The 20,902-nt window shown below is 39.4% G+C and overlaps 1 protein-coding gene across 3 annotated transcripts in view; it reads right to left on the bottom strand.

Moving 5' to 3' along the window:
- The window catches only part of CYSLTR1 (cysteinyl leukotriene receptor 1), a 74,031-nt gene that overhangs the window by 38,362 nt on the left and 14,767 nt on the right, over positions 1-20,902 (bottom strand). The window contains exon 2 of one of the 3 annotated variants that reach the window (XM_012498779.2): positions 11,315-11,394. The exons of the other annotated variants lie outside the window; for them this stretch is intronic. The gene's annotated coding sequence lies outside the window, so the exon portion shown is untranslated. The remainder of the gene's footprint in view (positions 1-11,314; positions 11,395-20,902) is intronic. 3 annotated transcript variants of the gene reach the window in all.

Below are 20,902 nucleotides of genomic sequence, written 5' to 3' on the forward strand. Positions count from 1 at the left end.
TGCCCTTTAAATATTAATTTATTTGAGTTAATCCATTTTCTGTATGATTCAATTGATGTCTTGTAAAAATCAGTGAGAATCCTTGCATGGAGAAAGACAATAAACATAGTGGAAAATTCATAGAACTGTTAGGCCAAAGATTTGGATTATACCTCAGGCTTCAGTGGATGATTAATTGAGTGATCTTGGGCAAATCACTTCTTTTTTTATGATCTCTTCACTTATCTGTTATACAATAGGCCTTGAATTATATGATCTCTGAAGTCTCTTCTAGCCTACCATACTATAAATCTGTGAATCAGGGTATTTCTGTTTTTTGAGAGCTGTAGGATAACAGATTTATAGCTTAAATGAAAAGAAACATAGACATAAGTTGTGTGTGATCTTGACTTAAGACTACCAGATGTTCCCTGAACTTCTTCTAGGTGATATCTGAGGGTAAGACTTAATTCTTCTTTGAGTGTATTAGCTGTGCTCACAATACAGGCTTGGTCAGGCACTCTAAAGGCAGCACAGTTCTAGATTTGAAAGTGATTTCTAAGCATAGTGCTAAATTTATGATTTAAAGTTGTCTCACTTGTCAAAGCCCACAGGTCTTTCTCCCTGGACTTATCCTTTTTGTTTTACAAGTTATGCCATCTCTAGGTCTGACTATAGCACTGCCATTCTTCAGGCCTTCTAAGAGAGAAACTCCTGAAATCATATTTGATAGCTCATTTTTATCATTTGCTGTATGAGAAGCCCATCCTGCCTGATCGTGTTGTGGCATGCCAGGTTTCACTAACACAGGCCTCCGTAATAACTGTTTCAATACTGACTGAGTGGTTAAGTTAAATATTAAAAGCCAGTGCCCTTATGTGAAGGCTGTAATTTAACAAAGAGTCCACCAAGAGTTTTGCCTAGGCTTTTCCTGGGCCTTAAAGCATGACAAAATAATGAAGGAATTCTTAACAGGACCCATTTAGGATTAAACAAACTTTATTGGGGGTCTGAAGAAACTCCCCAAACCTCCATGATTTAGCAGGAGACAAGATAAGGGTAATCACCCCAGCACCTAGACCCATTTAGATTAAGTAAATTTACTGAGGCTCCAGGGGAAGATCTTCAAAACTCAGACCTTAGTTATAGATTCAAATAAGTTAATCGCTATGTCTTTAGATGAATGCACACTTACACATAGACATATAGCTTAGAAGGTATATAAACTCTGGAAAACTTTGTAATTTTGAGTCGGTCTGGTGATAATTTCTAGGCCTTCTCCCTGTAATCGGTTACAGAAATAAAAGCTCTCTTCCTCCCCAGTGCATCTACATCTTGTTATTGGGCCACAAGAAATATCAGCCCGACCCTGTTTGGTCTGGGAACAGTATGGCTTCAGGATTCCAAATCCAGTGATCCATTTGTTCATATCTTAGCTGATGCCTGAAATCTACTCTATAGAGTTTCTAACAGGCTTTGATTTCTAGGAAAGTATATCTCTTCCTTACTGTGGACCATTTTGGTTCTTGGGCCCTTAATAACCTTAAACGAATGAGTCCTCTTTGCCCCAAGTAAAAATGTTTGTAATTTGTTTTGCTCCAACAAACTGCAATAAATAAAGCCTTTGACTTTAGTAAGACAGCTGCTCTTTTTTGTATATTTTTGGAAATTTTCTCACAGTCTTGTGGGAACCAAATTCCAGAATTAAGGCAATCTCTTGAGATCGTTTTAGAGTCCAAATGCCTAAAAGCAAACAAACTTCCACCCTTACCCTGCTGATCAAAGTTGTCCCTGACAGCTCCCCTGATTAGGGTTGTTGGAGACATCAGATATACTTGAGTACCTTCCAAGATATTACTTATAAGGAAAAAAAGTTATTTTTTTCTAGATTGGATAAATAGCAACATCAAAATGGGTATTTCATTGCTTAGAAGATGATCCTAAGATTTATTCATCTTGCTTCACTGAAATTTTATGCCCATTCCTCACCTTCCCAGCAGCCCCTGGCAAGTGCCATTCTAGTTTCTGATTCTATAAATTTGACTATTTTAGGTATTTCATTTAAGTGGAATAAGTGCAGTATTTATCTTTCTGTGATTGGGTTATTTTGCTTAGCATAACGCCCTCAAGGCTCATCCATGCAGTTGCATATTACAGAATTTCCTTCCTTTTTTTAAGGCTGGATTATATTCAATTTTATGCATATACCACCTTTTCTTTGCCCATTCACCTGCCAATGGGCATTTGGCAGAACTATTTACAATAGCTCAGATTTGGAAGCAACCTAAGTGTTCATCAACAGATGAAAGGATAAAGGAAATGTAGTACATATACACAGTGGAATACTATTTGGCCATAAAATTAGATCCAGCAATTTGCAACAACAGATATAGAACTAGAGATCATTATGTTAAGTGAAAAGTGAAATAAGTCAGGAACAGAAAGACAAACATCACATGTTCTCACTTATTTGTGGGATCTAAAAATCAAAACATTAGAACTTATGGTCGTTGAGGGTTTTTCTTTTTCTTTTCTTTTTTTTTTTTTTTTTGAGAGGAAGTCTCACTCTGTCACACAGGCTGGAGTGTAATGGCATGATCTTGGCTCACTGCAATCTCCGCCTCCCAGGTTTAAGCAATTCTTCTGCCTCAGCCTCCCGAATAGCTCGGATTACAGGTGCCCGCCACCATGCCCGGCTAATTTTTGTATTTTTAGTAGAGACCGTGTTTCACCATGTTGGCCAGGTTGGTCTCAATCTCCTGACCTCAGGTGATCTGCCTGCCTCAGATTCCCAAAGTGCTGGGATTACAGGCATGAGCCACTGCGTGCAGCCTCCACTGAGGGTTTTTAGTTTTATTCTATACCATCTCTTATTTATAGTAAGTGCCCTGTTTTATAAATAAAGACTTCTTTTTAGTTATACTAAATCACTTCTCCTTTAAGAAAGGAGAAAAATTAGCTTAATTTTCTAATGAAGCAAAGACAATATGGGTAAAGTGGCAATAACACAATAGTCTTTGTCCAAGATTGGTCTGAGTTTGAATCATTGTTTCTTCACTTAGCTGTGTGACCTTGGACAAGTTACTTAACTTCTCTGATACTGTTTCCTCATCTGTAAAATGAAGATAATAAAGGAGAAAAGACAGCAAAAGGGTATCAGAGAGGAAAAAAATGAAAAATGTGTAGTATTGTAGAATCCAAAGGAGTGGTTTTTAAGAAAGAATGTGGTCATTGGTTTGAAATGTTCCGAAAGACCAAAGAGAATGAAGTTTGTAAAATGACAATTGGACTTGGTAATTAGGAGGCCAGTGGTGATCTGGGAGAAAATATTTTCAATGAAGTAATAAATTTTTAACTAAATCACAAGGATTAAAACTTTTAACGTGACTTTTCGACCTCTGTTTGGATTGTCATTGTGAATATAAAAAGAATGAAAGAAGGTGTGAAGGTGTGTTAGTTTTCTATAGTGTAACAAATTACCACCAACGAAAAACAACATCCAATTATTTTCTCATGGTTTCTGTGGGTTGGGAGTTTAGTTAAATGTTAACTGGGTCTTCTGCTTAGCATCTCACAACACTGCAATCAAATTGTCAGCCAGAACTAGTATCTCCTCCAAGGCTTAAGGTCCTTTTCCAAGATGATTTGTCATTAGCAGAATTCTTCCCTTGCAGTTGTGTGACTGAGGTCCCATTTTATTGCTATCTGTTGACCAGGGATGACTCTCATCTCCTAAAGGCTACCCTCAGACCCTTGACACATGGTCTTATTATCTTACAACATTGCTGTTTGTTTTCTTCCAGGCCATCAGGAGAGATATCTCTTCTCCAAATCTTTCTGATACTTTCTCTGATGTCTAGACCTCCTATTAAAGGGCTCATCTGAATAGTAGGCCCAGGATAATCCACTATTTGATTAACTGAAAACCAATGAATTAGTAACCTAATCAAGAAATGAAATCCCATTATATCCACAGGTCCCACTCAGACTCAAGGGGAGGAAATTATACAGGACTTGTACATCAGGGGACAAGAATACTTGCAGTCATCTTTGAATTTTGCCTACCAAAGAGTGAATGTCTAGGAGTGATTTTCTAAGGAGGAAAATGTGTTCTAAAGCCAAGCTATAAAAATCCTTAAGAGTGGCAGCAGCAGATGCGTGGACTTGTAAATAAAAATGTTTGAGTGATTAGTCAAGGTGCTTCAGGTGAATATTTACTTATCTCAGACATATTTCTGGCAAGGTGGGAGTGAAACAGTGTAGAGTCTGCATATAAATGCTCCAAACAGAAAGAGTTTATCAGGGATCTTTGGCCTGAGTCCAGGTGAGGTTTCTATGCCAAAGTATAGCGAAATCTGGGGATGCAGTTGAGGTTTCCAAGGTAAAGGCAGGTTTTTGTAGTGCTGAAAGAAGCTCTTGAAAAGAAAAAAGCACATGGTACCATTAAGGAAGGACTCAATGGGGAAACAAAATTGTCCAGTTGCCTGATTGGTGTGGAGGAGCAGACTGTACCTTATTTCCCCAAGTGTTGCAGAAAACAGTAATGTAGTTACATTCCTCTTAGAAATACATAGCCATGTATCCATTCTTAGTGAGTAGAATGAAATGGAAGTGGCCTTATAGCTGTGTATGTAAATGGTACGTGAAAAGTTATTAATTGAATTAAATTGGATTGAATTAAACTGATTTTGACTGTATGATTAATGGTTTATGGTTTTGTCATAAATAAAATGAAATGTCTGCTGAATCTTGTTTACCTAAGCCTTAATTACCTCAAACTATTAATTTAATTAATTCAGCTAAATTTACTGAGGTTCAAGTGAAAGTTTAAATAATAGGGCTGGACATGGGGCCTCTAAGTTTAATTTTTATATCTAGAAAGATTTTGGTAAAGATACTGACAAGATCAGCCTATATTAAATACTAAGATGTACTAAGAAGAAATCAAACTGGAATTGTAAAGAGCCCACCAGCCTGATTTGAAACTTTAAATTTTATAAAATGTGGTCTAACCATAGAACTTACTACTTTCTGCCTAGTATTATATTATATGCATTCATTCAAAAATATTTTTCTAAGCCTCTATTATGTCCATTTATGTACTTGGCTTAGCACTTCTTAACTGAAACTCCTTAGGACAGGGAGCAGGTTTCACTCATCTTTGTGCTCTCTTAGAGCTTAACTCAGGGCTTGGGACATGGTAAGCCCTCACTAGGTGTTACTGCTTGGCATTGAATTGGTGGCAGGGATTATGTGTGAGGATGACACCTGATCTGTGTTTCCCTGGGAGAGATATAGCTATATTTCACAGGATTGGCCTTTGTCCACCACTGCGTTATTAATACCCTCAATTATAGGCAAGGAAAGAGAGTCATTATTTTATGCAGATGTTGTCAACTGGTGGATGGGAGTTAAAAATCTGAATAACTTTGAAAAATTAAATGAGATAGGAGGTATGACTAAGGTGAATGCCAAGTAAATTTGTGTAGTTTGTCAAATACCAGTCAAGAAATGTACTGTTTAGTTGCAAGTAGAGCTAGAGAGAGAAGGCGGGACAGAGAGAAGAAAAATTGGTATAAATGTGAAAAGTGTATCAGCAATGAAGAGGTAGTCCTGATTAAACACCACAGTGATCACACCTTCTCCCTTTTTAGAAGCCCCTTATTGTTTACAGGAAAAGGTATAATTCCTGTCCCATTAGATGGTACTGAATGACTTCTCAGGACCCCTCCTGTTACTATAAACCTATTAGCATAATATGAAATTTGATTCTCTAAGGTGTATTCAATTCTTTGAAAAATCCTTCCAGTAATTCCTGGGCACCCTTTAGAATAAGAAATGGCATGACAAAGAGTAACTTATCAGTGTCCTGGTGTTCAGGCTTTCACAAGGATTTGTAGACCAACTATGATCACAAAGTGAATAATATGAAAAGAGATGACAGCTATGTTCCCACACAACTGTGAGGTGAACCAAGTCACTTTGAACAAATAATAAAAAGGAGTATGTGTCAGGTTACTGAAAACAATTATCAAGCAGAGTTACTCAGTGAAAGGAAGCTACCAGAAGAGGCTATAAAAATCTCTTTTTGGGATTGAATGACTTAGTTTTATAGAATGTTAGAGATGGAAGAGCACTTGGAGAACATCTAATACACTCCCCTCATGACCCGGAAAGTTAAAATGACTGCTGAAAGTAACAGACAGAATTAGTGGCAGAGTAAAGACACCTCACTCACAGTCCAGTGCTATTTTCACTAAACCATATAATTAAGTTTCAGATTCCACAAAGCCTTTCAATAGACACTGGCACAAGACAAATTCATATACTGCTACAAATCATGACAGTTAAATAAACTGTTGTACAAAGGACTGCACAAAAGGCAAGGATTGATCCATTATTTTTGCTCTTTGTTTACAATGTGGGAATACTGTTTGCTGAATTTAAAATTTACAAATTTCTTTTTAATTTTCTTATCTTCTGTTCAATCTGTCCTTATCACTTATGCTGAATTATTCTTAAAGCACAGTTCTAATCATATCCTTTCCCTCTCAAAGGTCTCCAGTGGCCTATTAATTAAGCTCAAAGAACTATTCAAGACTACAATAATATTCCCTCCTAACTGCACAGAGTTACTTTCCTGTTGTTTACCATATGTGTATCGTACAAATGATGCTATGAATAGCTCCATCTCTTGTTTTGTCTCTTTTTCTTTGCTCAGGGCATTTTAAGGATGGCAAAATGCTGTTTTGCCATTTATAAAATGCCCTTTGTCCTCATCACTATTATATGTAATTCTAACCATCGTTAAGACAATCTCTTACATCACCTCTTCCCTAAAAACTTTCTAGATGCTCTGTATTACTTTGAAATACTAGTTATGTTAAAGGGGATGGATTAGCCACTTAATATGTATCAATTCTCTGCTAGATATTTGGAAAACAAGACACAGTCCTTGCCCACTAAGGGCTTACAGTCTTACTAGAAGAAGACACAGGTATGTTAACAAATAAATGCACTGCATTATTACAGCTGCTGTGACAGAAGTTGTTACAGGACACAGAGCATAAAAGTAGTAAATGGGTGCATGTATTTATAGAAAAGGCTTTATGAAAGAGAGAAGGGTGGGGCATATGGGCAAGAGTATCCTAGGTAGGAGGAGAAAGTAGAATGAGCAAGGAATGGAGGTGTGAAGTAGCCTGGCATATTTAAGGAACATCTAACATTTTGATATGGCTAAAATATAAGATGAAAGTAGTATGTGTGTGCATGTGTGTGTGTTTGGGTGTGTGTGTGTCTGTGTGTGATTGGACTATGGGGATTAAAAGTGAGAAATTAGGTAGAAAAGAAATGCAGAAAGTAGATCCTGAAGGGTGTTATATACCATTCTAGATAATTTGAGTTTATCTTCTAGGGAATTGAAAGCTACTACAGCATGCAGAGTGAGAAAAGAATACTGACATATAAGGGAAAGAGGAAGTAGAGCTGTAAATATAGAGGTTGCCCATCCCTGAGAGGTTTAATTTTCTTGATAAAATAAGAGACAATATTATCTGCTGAGAAAAAGAAATGGGCTGCAGTAGGGTTCAGCTCATTGAAAGATTGGTGGAGGTTGGAATAATTGGCTCTGGAGAATGGGAGAGAAATATGACCAAGAAGGGACTGACGGCCCAATTGAGGTTTGAGAATGTGAATTTTTAACAGCCCCAGTCTGCATGATTGTGTGATTTATTCCAGTAGTGCTCAGCAAGCACCCTGGGTGTAGGAGAGAAAATATACAAATGTTTCAATTGATTTAAAACTGGGGGCCACAGAGCAAATGTTATGAAAGGACAGTGGAGTAAGGAAGAATGCTACCAAAGAAGTCCTAGCCAAAGCAATTAGGCAAGGCAAAGCAATAAAAGGCATTCAAATAGGAAAAGAAAAAGTCAAACTATCTCTCTGTTGCTGCCGATTATATACATAGAAAACCTTAAAGACACTGCAAAAAAAAACTCCCAGAACTAATAAACAAATTCAGTAAAGTTTCAGAATATAAAATCAATGTACAAAAATCAGTCACATTTGTATACACCAAAAACATTTTAGCTAAGAACCAAATCAAGAACACAATTCCATTTACAATAGCCACAAAAAGTGAAATGGCTAGAAATTTATCTAATCAAGAAGATTGAAGATCTCTACAAAGAGAATAACAAAACACTGCTAAAAGAAATCAGAGATGACACAAATAAATGGAAAAATATTCTATGCTCATAGAGTGGAAGAATCAATATTGTTAAAATGGCCATACTGCCCAATGCCATTTATGGATTTAATGTTATCCCTATCAAAATACCAATGTCATTTTTCACAGTTAGAAAAATGAATTCTAAAAATTCATATGAAACCAAAGAAAGCCTGATTTACCAAAGCAATCGTAAGCAAAAGGAACAAAGCTCGAGTCATCACATTGCTCAATGTCAAACCATACTATAAGGCTACAGTAACCAAAATAGCATGATACTGGTACAAAAACAGACACATACACTAATGGAACACAATATAGAACCCAGAAATAACCTGCACACCTACAACCATCTGATCTTTGACAAAACTGACAAAAATAAGCAATGGGGAAAGGACTCCCTATTCAACAAATGGTGCTGGGATAACTGGCTAGCCATATGCAAAAGAATGGACCCTATACCTCTCACTATATACAAAAATTAAATGAAGATGAATTAAAGTTTTAAATGGAAAACCTCGAACTTTAAAAATACTAGAAGGAAACCTAGGAAACATCCTTCTCAACATTGACTTTGGCAAATAATTTATGGCTAAGTCCCCAAAATCAATTCCAACAAAAACAAAAATAAACAAGTAGAACCTAATTTAACTAAAGAATTTCTGCAAAGCAAAAGAAATTACCAACAAAGTAAATGTACAGCTTACAGAATGGGAGAAAATATTTGCAAACTGTACACCTGACAAAGGTCTAATATCCAGAATCTATAAGGAACATAAATCAACAAGCACAAAATAATACAATTTAAAAATGGGGAAAGAACAGGAACAGACCCTTCTCAAAAGAAGATGTACAAGCGACCAACAAACATAAAAAATACTCAACATCACTAATCACCAGAGAAATGCAAATTAAAACCACAGTAAAACACCATCTCACAACAGTCAAAATGGCAATTAGTAAAAAGTTAAAAAATAACAGATGCTGGTGAGGCTGTGGAGAAAAGGGAGTGCTCATACACTGTTAGTGGGAATGCAAACTAGTTCAGTCACTATGGAAAGCAGTTTGGAGATTTGTTGAAAAACTTTAAATGGAACTCTGTTTGACCCAGCAACCCCACTAGTGGCTATATAGCCAAGGGAAAATAATTGTCTGTCAAAAAACACACCCATGCACCTGTTCATCAAACTGCTATTCACAATGGCAAAGACATGGAATCAACCTAAATGGCCATCAATGATAGACTGGTTAAAGAAAATGTGGTACATATATACCATGAAATACTATGCAGCTATATAAAAAAACAAAATCATGTCCTTTGCAGCAACATGGACGGAGCTGGAGGCAATTATCCTAAGCAAATTAACATAGGAACAGAAAACCAAACACCACATTTCCTTGCTTACATGTGGGAGCTAAATATTGAATACATACAGACATAAAGATGGGAACAATGGACACTGGGGAATACCTGATGGGGGAGAAAGGGAAGTGGGCATGGGCTGAAAAAACTACCTATTGGGTACTGTGTTCCCTACCTGGGTGTTGAGATCATTTGTACCCCAAACCTCAGCATTATGCACTATACTCATGTAACAAACTGCACAATGTACCCCTTAATCTAAATAAAAGTTGAAACCAGAAAAAATAAAATTAGCAACAATAGAATGCAACCAAAATAATAGTTAAAAGTAAAATTATGAATAAATTTAATAGATTGGCAGAAAAGGGAGGGCACAAAAGACTTGAAGACTCACTGAGATGTATGAACTGGTGTAGTGGTAAAAGGGGTGTAAGAGATCTGAAAGTCTATGGGCTTTAGTCAGAGTGTTGTACATTGGAGTTCCAAATTTCAGTTCTGTGGTGATAAATAAGGCCCTGGGCATGGGCATGGAATGAGTAATCAAGATGGAATGTGAATGGACATTGTTTCAGATAAGGTGGTAAGAAAAATTGAAGTCAGTTTGTTGGGTTGGTTGTTCACATGGAAGATGAAGTTACCAAAGTGATCATAGAATTTAGGGGGTAGAAAGGAGAACTGTCTAAGAGGTTGACAGACGATGTGAATAAGAAAGATTAGAGGGTGACATAGATGAATGTCTTTTTGCATTATGGTAGAAAAGTAATGATTTAGAGTAGCATCAGCGAGCCAAGAGACAGCTAATAGACTCTGGCTCACAGTATATGGGATGTAGAAAAAGAAGCAGCATACTTTTGATGAGAAAGACCAAGGTTAGCTTAAGGCAAGGACATGGTGAGAGAATTCTTTGAAGAGGTTTAGGACATAGGAGAATTTACTCATAATGGAAAGGGTGTTTCAGAAGACACAGTAAATAAAGGGTTAGAAAGGTCAGATGTGGAAGAATTAGGAGGAAGGAAGTACAGTGTATTCTCAGAATGTTAGAACCTTGGAGAACAGTTGACTAGCGAATTGATGGTTCAACTACAGAATTCAAATTTCTGTTTTCACTTAATTTGTCTCTAGCTCTTCTTTGTACTTTTTAAAAATAGTAATTGTATCAGAGGATGGAGCAAGAAGGCAGAATGGAAGGCTCCACCAATTGTCTTCCCCGCAGGGATGTCACTTTAACAACTAGCTAAAAAAAAAAAAATCACCTTCATAAGAACCAAAAATTAGGTGAGTACTCATAGTACCTGGTTTTAATTTCATATTGCAGAAAGAGGCACTAAAAAGGTAGAAAAAACAGCTTTGAATTACCAATGCCACTACTCTCCTATTCCCTAGCAGTGACAGTTTGGTGGGAAGAGTGTTTCTGTGTGCCAGAGAGGGAGAGTGCAGCAATTGTGAGGCATTGAACTCAGTGCTGTCCTATTAGAGCAGAAAGAAAAACTGGACGAAACTCAACTGACACCTGCCCACAGAGAGAGCATTTAAACCAGCCTTAGTCAGGGGAGAATTACTCACTCCAACAGTCAGAATTTGAGTTCCTGCATGCCTTGCCACCAGGGGTAAACTGCCCTGGGGCTCTAAATAATCTTGAAAGGCAGCCTAGGCTGCAAGGACTGCAAGTCCTAGGAAAGTCCTAGTGCTAAACTGTGCCCAGATACAGTGGACTAGGGGAGCATGTGACCTACAGAGACACCAACCAGGCCAAGAGAGTGCTCATATCATCCTTCTTATCCCAGGCTGCACAACTTGCAAGTCCAAAATAGATGCCTTCCTTCTGCTTGAAGAGACAAAAGAGAAAAGTGGGGAGGACTTTATCTTGCATCTTGGATACCACATCATCCATAGCAGGATAGGGCACCTGTTAGAGCTATGAGGCCCCCTTTCCAGGCCCTAGCTCCTGAATGACATTTCTAGACATACTCTGAAGGGAACCTGCTGCCTTGAAGGGAAGGACCTAGTCCTGGCAACATTCATCACCGGCCAACTGAAGAGCCTTTGGGCCTTGAATAAACAGGAATGATATCCAGGTACATTGCTGATGGTCTTTGGTGACACAGAGCTGCTGGCTTCAGGTGAAACTCAGCATATTCCAAGCTCTGGTAGCTGAGGCAAGATTCCTTCTGCTTCCAAAGGGAGAGAAGAAAGTGAAGGGGATTTGGTCTTACACCTTATATACCAGCTTGGCCACAGGGAGGTAGACCACCAAATGACCTTTTGGGGTCCTCAAATCAAGAATATGGCTCTCATATGGCATTTCTGTATGTTTCTTGGGCTGGAAGGGAGCCTACTGTTCTGTAGGGTGAGTCCCAGGCTGGACAGCATTGACTACAAGCTGACTGAAGAGAACTTCACCCTTAAGGGAACATTGGTGGTAGTCTGGCAGTAGTCTCCATGGGTCTATAGTTATGGTGGCCATGAGGTGAGGCTTCTCTGTTTGGAATGGGGAGGGAAGAGTGGGAAGGACTGCATTTTGTAATTTGAGTTCCAACTCAGGTGCAGTGCAATAGCACACCAGGTAGACATCTAAGGATTTTGATTCTAGTCCCTGACTCCTGAACGGCACCACAGGACCCACCCAAAGAATGGGGAAACTTGCTACTATTAAGAGAGGGACACAAGCCTGGCTGGGTTTACCACCTGCTGATTATAGATCCCCAGGGCCTTGAGTAAACATAGACAGTAGCCAGAGAGTAGTTACAGCAGGCCTGGGGTGATACCCAGTGCTGTGCTGACCCAGCACAGTCATAGTGGTGGTAGCCACAGGGATGCTTGTGTCACTCCACCCTCAGCTTTAGGTGGTTCACAATGGAGAGACAGAGAGACTACATTTGTTTGGAAGGAAGTAAGGGAAGAGAACAAGAATCTCTGCCTGGAAATCCGAAGAATTTTCCCACATCTTATCCAAGACCATGAAGGTAAAAGTAGCAGTGGGAAGAGCCTTATAGGCACTCCCATTATCCAGCTTGAGCCCAGTGAAGCCATCCCTGACTGTATGTCACAGGGGCCTTTGGGGAAGGCACCCAGTGGAATTAGGGAGGGGTCACAGGGTGTAAGAAGTTTCCAACTAGATTTTGCAACAATTTCAACTGGGCACTAACTTTCTTGATCAGAAACCAGGGAGCAAATGGGAACTGCTGCAGATATGAATGCAGGAGCCACAGCTGACATTGTGGGCAGATAGGAAGGGGTGAGACCTGAAAGCCAAGTTTGCTTGCTCAGTGGGGAAGCTTATGGCCTGGGACAAGTTCTGAGTTCTGCACAAGCAAGCTGCCTGGATCTAAACTTGGCACCATTAGTGGAGCACTATGGGAGTGAGGCTGGCCTTGCCAACTGTGTGGGAGGTGGGTGAGGCCTTTCACTACCAGCTATCCCCCATTTCTCTTGTGAACTATATGGCACAATAGAAGCAGCTATAATTCCCTCTGGGACATAATCCTATTGGCCTGAGAACCATATCCCCATTCCTCATGGTGGCTTTGGCAAGCCCTGCCTGAGGACAGTCTGAGCTCACACCCACCTAACCCTAACCCCAGCTGATGGTATTTCTCTACCTGCCCTGGTAGATGAACACAAAAGACATACACCCTTGGGAGCTTTATGGACTTGCCCATCACCTGAGTAATGAGAATACTTCCTGTGGCCAACATAGGGCAAGCTTATATCCCACTGCTAATACCACAGCTGGTGCTGTCTTGCAAGCACCACCTCCTGGCTGGAGGCCAACCAATTCAGGCCATTACAGGAACACATGGCAGAATAACCCTGCTCCTAGGAAGATGGAAACAACAGAAAATACCACCACCTGCAATTTCCTGACTAACCAGAGGTGTTGAGTCTGTCCACTGTACAACTTCACTGCTAGCATAACCAGCAGTTGAGAAAGCCAGCACACTAATCATATCTACACCAAGGACTCTCACAGAGTCTAATTCACTCCCCTGCCACCTCAACCACAGCAGGTGCTGGTATCCATGGTTGGGAGACCTAAAGACAGATAACCTCACAGGACTCTTTGCAGACATTTCCCAACACCACCCCAGAGCTTGGTATCCCCTCTGGGTGGATAGACCCAGAAGAGCAGTAACAATCTCTGCAGTTTGGCTCTCACAAAGCCCCATCCCTAGGGGAAGGGAGAGAACACCACATCAAGGGATCACCTTGTGGTGCAGGATCTGAACAGCAGGTGCAGAATCTGAACAGCAGGACTTGAGTTCAGATCTTTCCACTGGTGGGTAGTTTCTCACAGCAGAGGCACAATTGCAGTGCTGGGTGCAGTAGGGGAAGTCTGCACTTATACCCCAACAGGCCGGTAGTCTCTGTGATCTTGAAGGGACTTGGAGAAGGGGTTCTTGTTCCCCTCTGGCACTCCACTGCAGATACAGCTGGGGCTTCCCCCACAGGAATGCAGTGTGGATGCACCTACAGACAGCCTTTCTGGAAAAATCCAGGGTGGGCACAGCCCCACAGAAGGAGCACACTCCAGATTCAGGCCTGCACAAGAGGCAGTCACAATTCCTTCCTACTTGAAATATCAAAATTTCTACAGATGAAAGGAGATACCTGTCTGATCTGAATAGCTGAAACACTAGAACAGGATTGAGGCTGTGAGGTGAATAGCTTTCCTGAAGACCCAGCAGAAGAGGTAAGGTAGCTCCCATTCTTCACCATGAGAAAACCTTAGCACATCTAATTGAGAGCTCCCCCATACACCCTCATCAAGGCTGAGACTTTGGCCCACTGTTGGATATTACATCTACCTGCTTGCCTTAGCCACAACTGGTGCCTACCCAGGGTTACCTCCCTGACACCTGAAGCTCGAATCATTAACTCAGTAAATAAAACACATGGAAAAAATTAAATGAATAAGTAAAGTGTACACCGTGAGAGAATGTGATAAGCTTTGAGAAATCCCTGCCATTTCAACTCCATAGGAGACAGTAAATTTGACCACACGCCAAGAATCTAACTACTACAACCAGCATCGGGAAAAGCCAACGCACAAAGACACTATAATTAAGGATCTCATACAGAGTAAGCATCAAGAATCAAATTAGGCTAAAATAAACATTGAAGTCAGATCCTTAAGAGGGACAAAACCCCAAAAATCCAAAAAACCACAGTTCAATAAAAAATAAATTCAATAAGAATTTTAAGAAACAGTCTACCCCGATGAGAATAAATCAGAAAAGTAATTCTGGTAATATGATAAAACAGAGTTCTATAATATCCCCAAAAGTTCACACCAGCTCTGCAGCAATAGATCCAAACCAAGAAGATAGCTCTGAATTGCCAGATAAAGAATTCAGAAGATTGATTATTAAGCTATGCAAGGAGATACCAGAGAAAGGTGAAAATCAACTTAAACTAAAAAAAACACAAGATATGAATAACAAATTCTCCAGAGAAATAGATACCTTAAAGAAAATACAATCACAACTTTTGGAAATGAAAGACACATTTAGAGAAATACAAAATGCAGTGGAAAGTTTCAACAATATGCTAGAACAAGTAGAAGAAACAACTTCAGAGCTCAAAGACACAGCTTTTGAATTAATGAATCAGACTAAGACAAAGAAAAAAGAATAAAAAAATGAACAAAGCCTCCAAGAAATTTGAGGTTATGTTAAATTCGTGTTCCTGAGGAAGAAGAGAAATCTAAAAGTTTGGAAATCTTATTCGAGGAAATAATTGAGGAAAATTTCCCTGGTCTTGCTAGAGAACTAGACATGCAAATACAAGGAGCTCAAATAACTCCTGGGAAATTAATTGCAAAAAGATCATCATATTAGGTAACCTATGAAGGAAAACCTATCAGATTAACAGCAGATTTCTCAGCATAAACCTTATAGCCACAAAGGATTGGGGTCCTATCTTTAGCCTCCTTGAAAAAAATTATTTTCAGCCATAAATTATGTATCCAGCAAACCTAAACTTCATAAATGAAGGAGATATAAAGTGTTTTTCAGACAAATGCTGAGAGAACTCTCCACTACCAAGCACTACAAGAAATGCTAAAAGAAGTTCTAAATGTTAAAACAAAACCTCAAAATACCTCAAAACAGAACCTCCTTAAAGCATAAATTTCAGAGGGCCTATAAAACACTAACAAAATGAAAACAAAACAAAACAAAACAAGGTATTTAGGCAACAGGTTAGCATGATGAATGGAACAGTACCTCACATCTCCACATTAATATTGAATGTAAAATGCATAAGTGCCCCACTTAAAAGATACAGAATGGCAGAATGGATAAAAGTCCACCAACCAAGTGTATGCTGTCTCCAGGATACTCATATAACACATAAATATTAATACTCACATAAACTTAAGGTAGAGAAGTGGAAAAATATTCCATGCAAATGGAAACCAAAAGCCAGCAGGAGTAGCTATGCTTATATTAGACAAATCAGATTTTAAATCAATAACAGTAAAGAAAGACAAAGAGGGACCTTATATAATGATAAAATAGCACAACAGAAAAATATCACAATCGTAAATATATATGCTCCTAACACTGGAGCTCCCAACCTCATAAAACAATTACTAGTAGACCTAAGAAATGAGATGGATGGCAACATAATAATAGTGGGGGACTTCAATACTCCACTGACAGAACTAGACATATCATTAAGACAGAAAGTCAACACAGAAACAATGGACTTCAACTATACACTAGAACAAATGGACTTAAGAAATATTTACAGAACATTATACTCAACAACTGCAGAATATACATTCTTATCAACAGTACATGAAACTTTCTCCAAGATAGACCATATTATGTGCCACAAAACAAGTCTCAATAAATTTAAGAAAATCAAAACATATCAAGTATCCTCTCAGACCACAATAGAATAAAACTGAAAATTAACTCCAAGAGGAACCTTCCAAACTATACAAATACATGGAAATTAAATAATCTACTGTTGAAGAATCTTTGGGTCAACAATGAAATCAAGATGGAAATTAAACAATTCTTTGAACCGAATGATAGTGACATAACTTATCAAAGCTTCACAGATACAGAAAAAGCAGTGCTAAGAGGAAAACTTATAGCATTAAATGCCTACATCAAAATATCTGAAAGAGCATGAAGAGGCAATCTAAGATCACACCTCAAGGAACTAGAGAAACAAGAACAAACCAAACCCAAACCCAGCAGAAGAAAAGAAATAACAAAGATCAGAGCAGAACTTAATAAAATTGAAACAAAAAACCCCCAAAAGATCAATTAAATAAAAAGCTGGTTCTTCACAAAGATAAACAAAATTAATAGACCATTAGCAAGATTAACCAAGAAAAGTAGAGAGAAGATCCAAATAAACTCAACTAAAAATGAAATGGGAGATATTACAACCAATACCACAGAAATGCAAAAAACCATTCAAGGCTACTGTGAACACGTTTATACACACAAACTAGAAAATCTAGAGGATATAGATAAATTCCTGGAGATATGCAACCCTCCTAGATTACATAAGGAAGAAATAGAAACTCTGAACAGACCAATAACAAGTAGGGAGATTGAAACAGTAATAAAAAAATTGCTAACAAAAATTGTCCAGAACCAGGCGGATTCACAGATGAATTCTACCAGACATTTAAAGGAGAATTGGTACCAATCCTGCTGAAACTATTCTAAAAGATAGAGAAAGAGAAAATCCTCCCTAAATCATTCTATGAAGCCAGTATCATCCTAATACCAAAACCGGGAAAGGACATAACAAGAAAAGAAAACTACAGACCAATATCCCTGATGAACATACATGCAAAAATCCTCAAGAAAATACTAGCTAACTGAATCCCACAGCATATCAAAAAGAAAATCCACCATGATCAAGTGAGTTTCATATCAGGGGTGCAGGGATGGTTTAACATACACAAATCAATAAATGTGATATATTATATAAACAGAATTAAAAACAAAAATCATATAATTATCTCAACAGATGCAGAAAAAGCATTTGACAAAATCCAGCATTCATTTAGGAATGAAAACCCTTAGCAAAATTGACATAGAAGGAATATACCTTAAGATAATAAAAGCTATCCATGACAAACCCACAGCCAACATTATGCTGAATGGGAAAATTTGAAAGCATTCCCCCTGAGAACTGGAACAAGAAAAGGACGCCCACTTTCACCACTTCTATTCAACAGAGTACTAGAAGTCCTAGACAGAGCAATCAGACAAGGGAAAGAAATAAAAGACATCTAAATTAGTAAAGAAGAGGTCAAAGTGTCGCTGTTAACTGATGGTATGATTGTATACCTAGAAAACCCTAAAGACTCATCCAAAAAGTTCCTAGATCTGATAAACGAATTCAGTAAAGTTTCAGGATACAAAATCAATGTACACAAATCAGTAGCGCTGCTATACACCAACAATGACCAACCTGAGAATCAAATCAATAACTGAATCCCTTTTGCAACAGCTGCAAAAAATAAATACTTAGAAATCTAACTAACCAAGGAGGTGAAAGATCTCTACAAGGAAAACTACAAAACACTGCTGAGAGAAATCCTAGATGACACAAACACGTGGAAACATGTCCCATGCTTATGGATGGCTAGAATCAATATTGTGAAAATGACCACAGTGCCAAAAGCAATCTACAGATATAACACAATTCCTGTCAAAGTACCATAATCATTATTCACAGAACTAGAAAAAAAATCCAAAAATTTATATGTAACCAAAAAAGAGCCTGCATAGCCAAAGCAAGACTAAACAGGAGAAATCTGAAAGCATTACATTGCCCAAATTCAAACAATACTATGACTGTAGTTACCAAAACAGCATGGTACTGGTATAAAAATAGACATGTAGACCAATGGAACAGAATAGAGAACCCCAAAACAAAGCCAAATACTTAGTCAACTGATCTTCAACAAAGCAAACAAAAACATAAACTGGGAAAGGACATCCTATTCAGCAAATGTTGCTGAAATAATTGGCAACCCACACGTAGAAGAATGAAACTGGGGGTGGAGCCAAGACGGCCGAATAGGAATAGCTCTGGTCTACAGCTCCCAGCCTGAGCGACGCAGAAGACGGGTGATTTCTGCATTTCCATCTGAGGTACCAGGTTCATCTCACCAGGGAGTGCCAAACAGTGGGTGCAGGACAGTCGGTTTAGTGCACCGTGTGCGCCAGCTGAGCCAAAGCAGGGTGAGGCATTGTCTCACTTGGGAAGTGCAAGGGGTCAGGGAGTTCCCTTCCCTAGTGAAAGAAAGGGGTGACAGATGGCACCTGGAAAATCGGGTCACTCCCACCCTAATACTGCACTTTTCCAACGGGCTTGGAAAACGGCAAACCAGGAGATTGTGTCCCGCACCTGGCTCGGAGGGTCCTACGCCCACGGATCTCGCTGATTGCTAGCACAGCAGTCTGAGATCAAACTGCAAGGCGGCAGTGAGGCTGGGGGAGGGGCGCCAGCCATTGCCCAGGCTTGCTTAGGTAAACAAAGCAGCCAGGAAGCTCGAACTGGGTGGAGCCCACCATAGCTCAAGGAGGCCTGCCTGCCTCTGTAGGCTTCACCTCTAGGGGCAGGGCACAGACAAACAAAAAGTCAGCAGTAACCTCTGCAGACTTAAATGAACCTGTCTGACAGCTTTGAAGAGAGTAGTGGTTCTCCCAGCACGCAGCTGGAGATCTCAATGGGCAGACTGCCTCCTAAAGTGGGTCCCTGACCCCCAAGCAGCCTAACTGGGAAGCACCCCCCAGTAGGGACAGACTGAAACCTCACTCGGCCCGGTACTCTTCTGAGACAAAACTTCCAGAGGAATGATCAGACAGCTGAATTTGCGGTTCACAAAAATCTGCTGTTCTGCAGCCACCACTGCTGACACCCAGCCAAACAGGGTCTGGAGTGGACCTCTAGTAAACTCCAACAGACCTGCAGCTGAGGGTCCTGTCTGTTAGAAGGAAAACTAACAAACAGAAAGGACACCCACACCAAAAACCCATCTGTACATCACCATCATCAAAGACCAAAAGTAGAAAAAACTACAAAGATGGGGAGAAAACAGCAGAAGAACTGGAAACTCTAAAAAGCAGAGCACCTCTCCTCCTCCAAAGGAACGCAGTTCCTCACCAGCAACGGAACAAAGCTGGACAGAGAATGACTTTGACGAGTTGAGAGAAGAAGGCTTCAGACGATCAAACTACTCCGAGCTACAGGAGGAAATTCAAACCAATGGCAAAGAAGTTAAAAACTTTGAAAAAAAATTAGATGAATGTTTAACCAAAATAACCAATGCAGAGAAGTGCCTAAAGGAGCTGATGGAGCTGAAAGCCAAGTTTTGAGAGCTACGTGAAGACTGCAGAAGCCTCAGTAGCCGATGCGATCAACTGGAAGAAAGGGTATCAATGATGGAAGATGAAATGAATGAAATGAAGTGAGAAGGGAAGTTTAGAGGAAAAAGAATAAAAAGAAATGAACAAAGCCTCCAAGAAATATGGGACTATGTGAAAAGACCAAACCTACGTCTGATTGGTGTACCTGAAAGTGATGGGGAGAATGGAACCAAGTTGGAAAACACTCTGAAAGATATTATCCAGGAGACCTACCCCAATCTAGCAAGGCAGGCCAACATTCAGATTCAGGAAATACAGAGAATGCCACAAAGATACCTCTTGAGAAGAGCAACTCGAAGACACATAATTGTCAGATTCACCAAAGTTGAAATGAAGGAAAAAATGTTAAGGGCAGCCAGAGAGAAAGGTCGGGTTACCCACAAAGGGAAGCCCATCAGACTAACAGCTGATCTCTCAGCAGAAACTCTACAAGCCAGAAGAGAGTGGGGGCCAATATTCAACATTCTTAAAGAAAAGAATTTTCAACCCAGAATTTCATATCCAGCCAAACTAAGCTTCATAAGTGAAGGAGAAATAAAATCCTTTACAGACAAGCAAATGCTGAGAGATTATGTCACCACCAGGCCTGCCCTAAAAGAGCTCCTGAAGGAAGCACTAAACATGGAAAGGAACATCCGGTACCAGCCACTGCAAAAACATGCCAAATTGTAAAGACCATCAAGGCTAGGAAGAAACTGCATCAACTAACGAGCAAAATAACCAGCTAACATCATAATGACAGGATCAAATTCACACATAACAATATTAACTTTAAATGTAAATGGGCTAAATGCTCCAATTAAAAGACACAGACTGGCAAATTGGATAAGGAGTCAAGACCCATAAGTGTGCTGTCTTCAGGAAACCCATCTCATGTGCAGAGATACACAAAGACTCAAAATAAAGGGATGGAGGAAGATCTAC

Source organism: Nomascus leucogenys, chromosome X, assembly GCF_006542625.1.
Source record: "Nomascus leucogenys isolate Asia chromosome X, Asia_NLE_v1, whole genome shotgun sequence".
NCBI lineage: Eukaryota > Metazoa > Chordata > Mammalia > Primates > Hylobatidae > Nomascus > Nomascus leucogenys.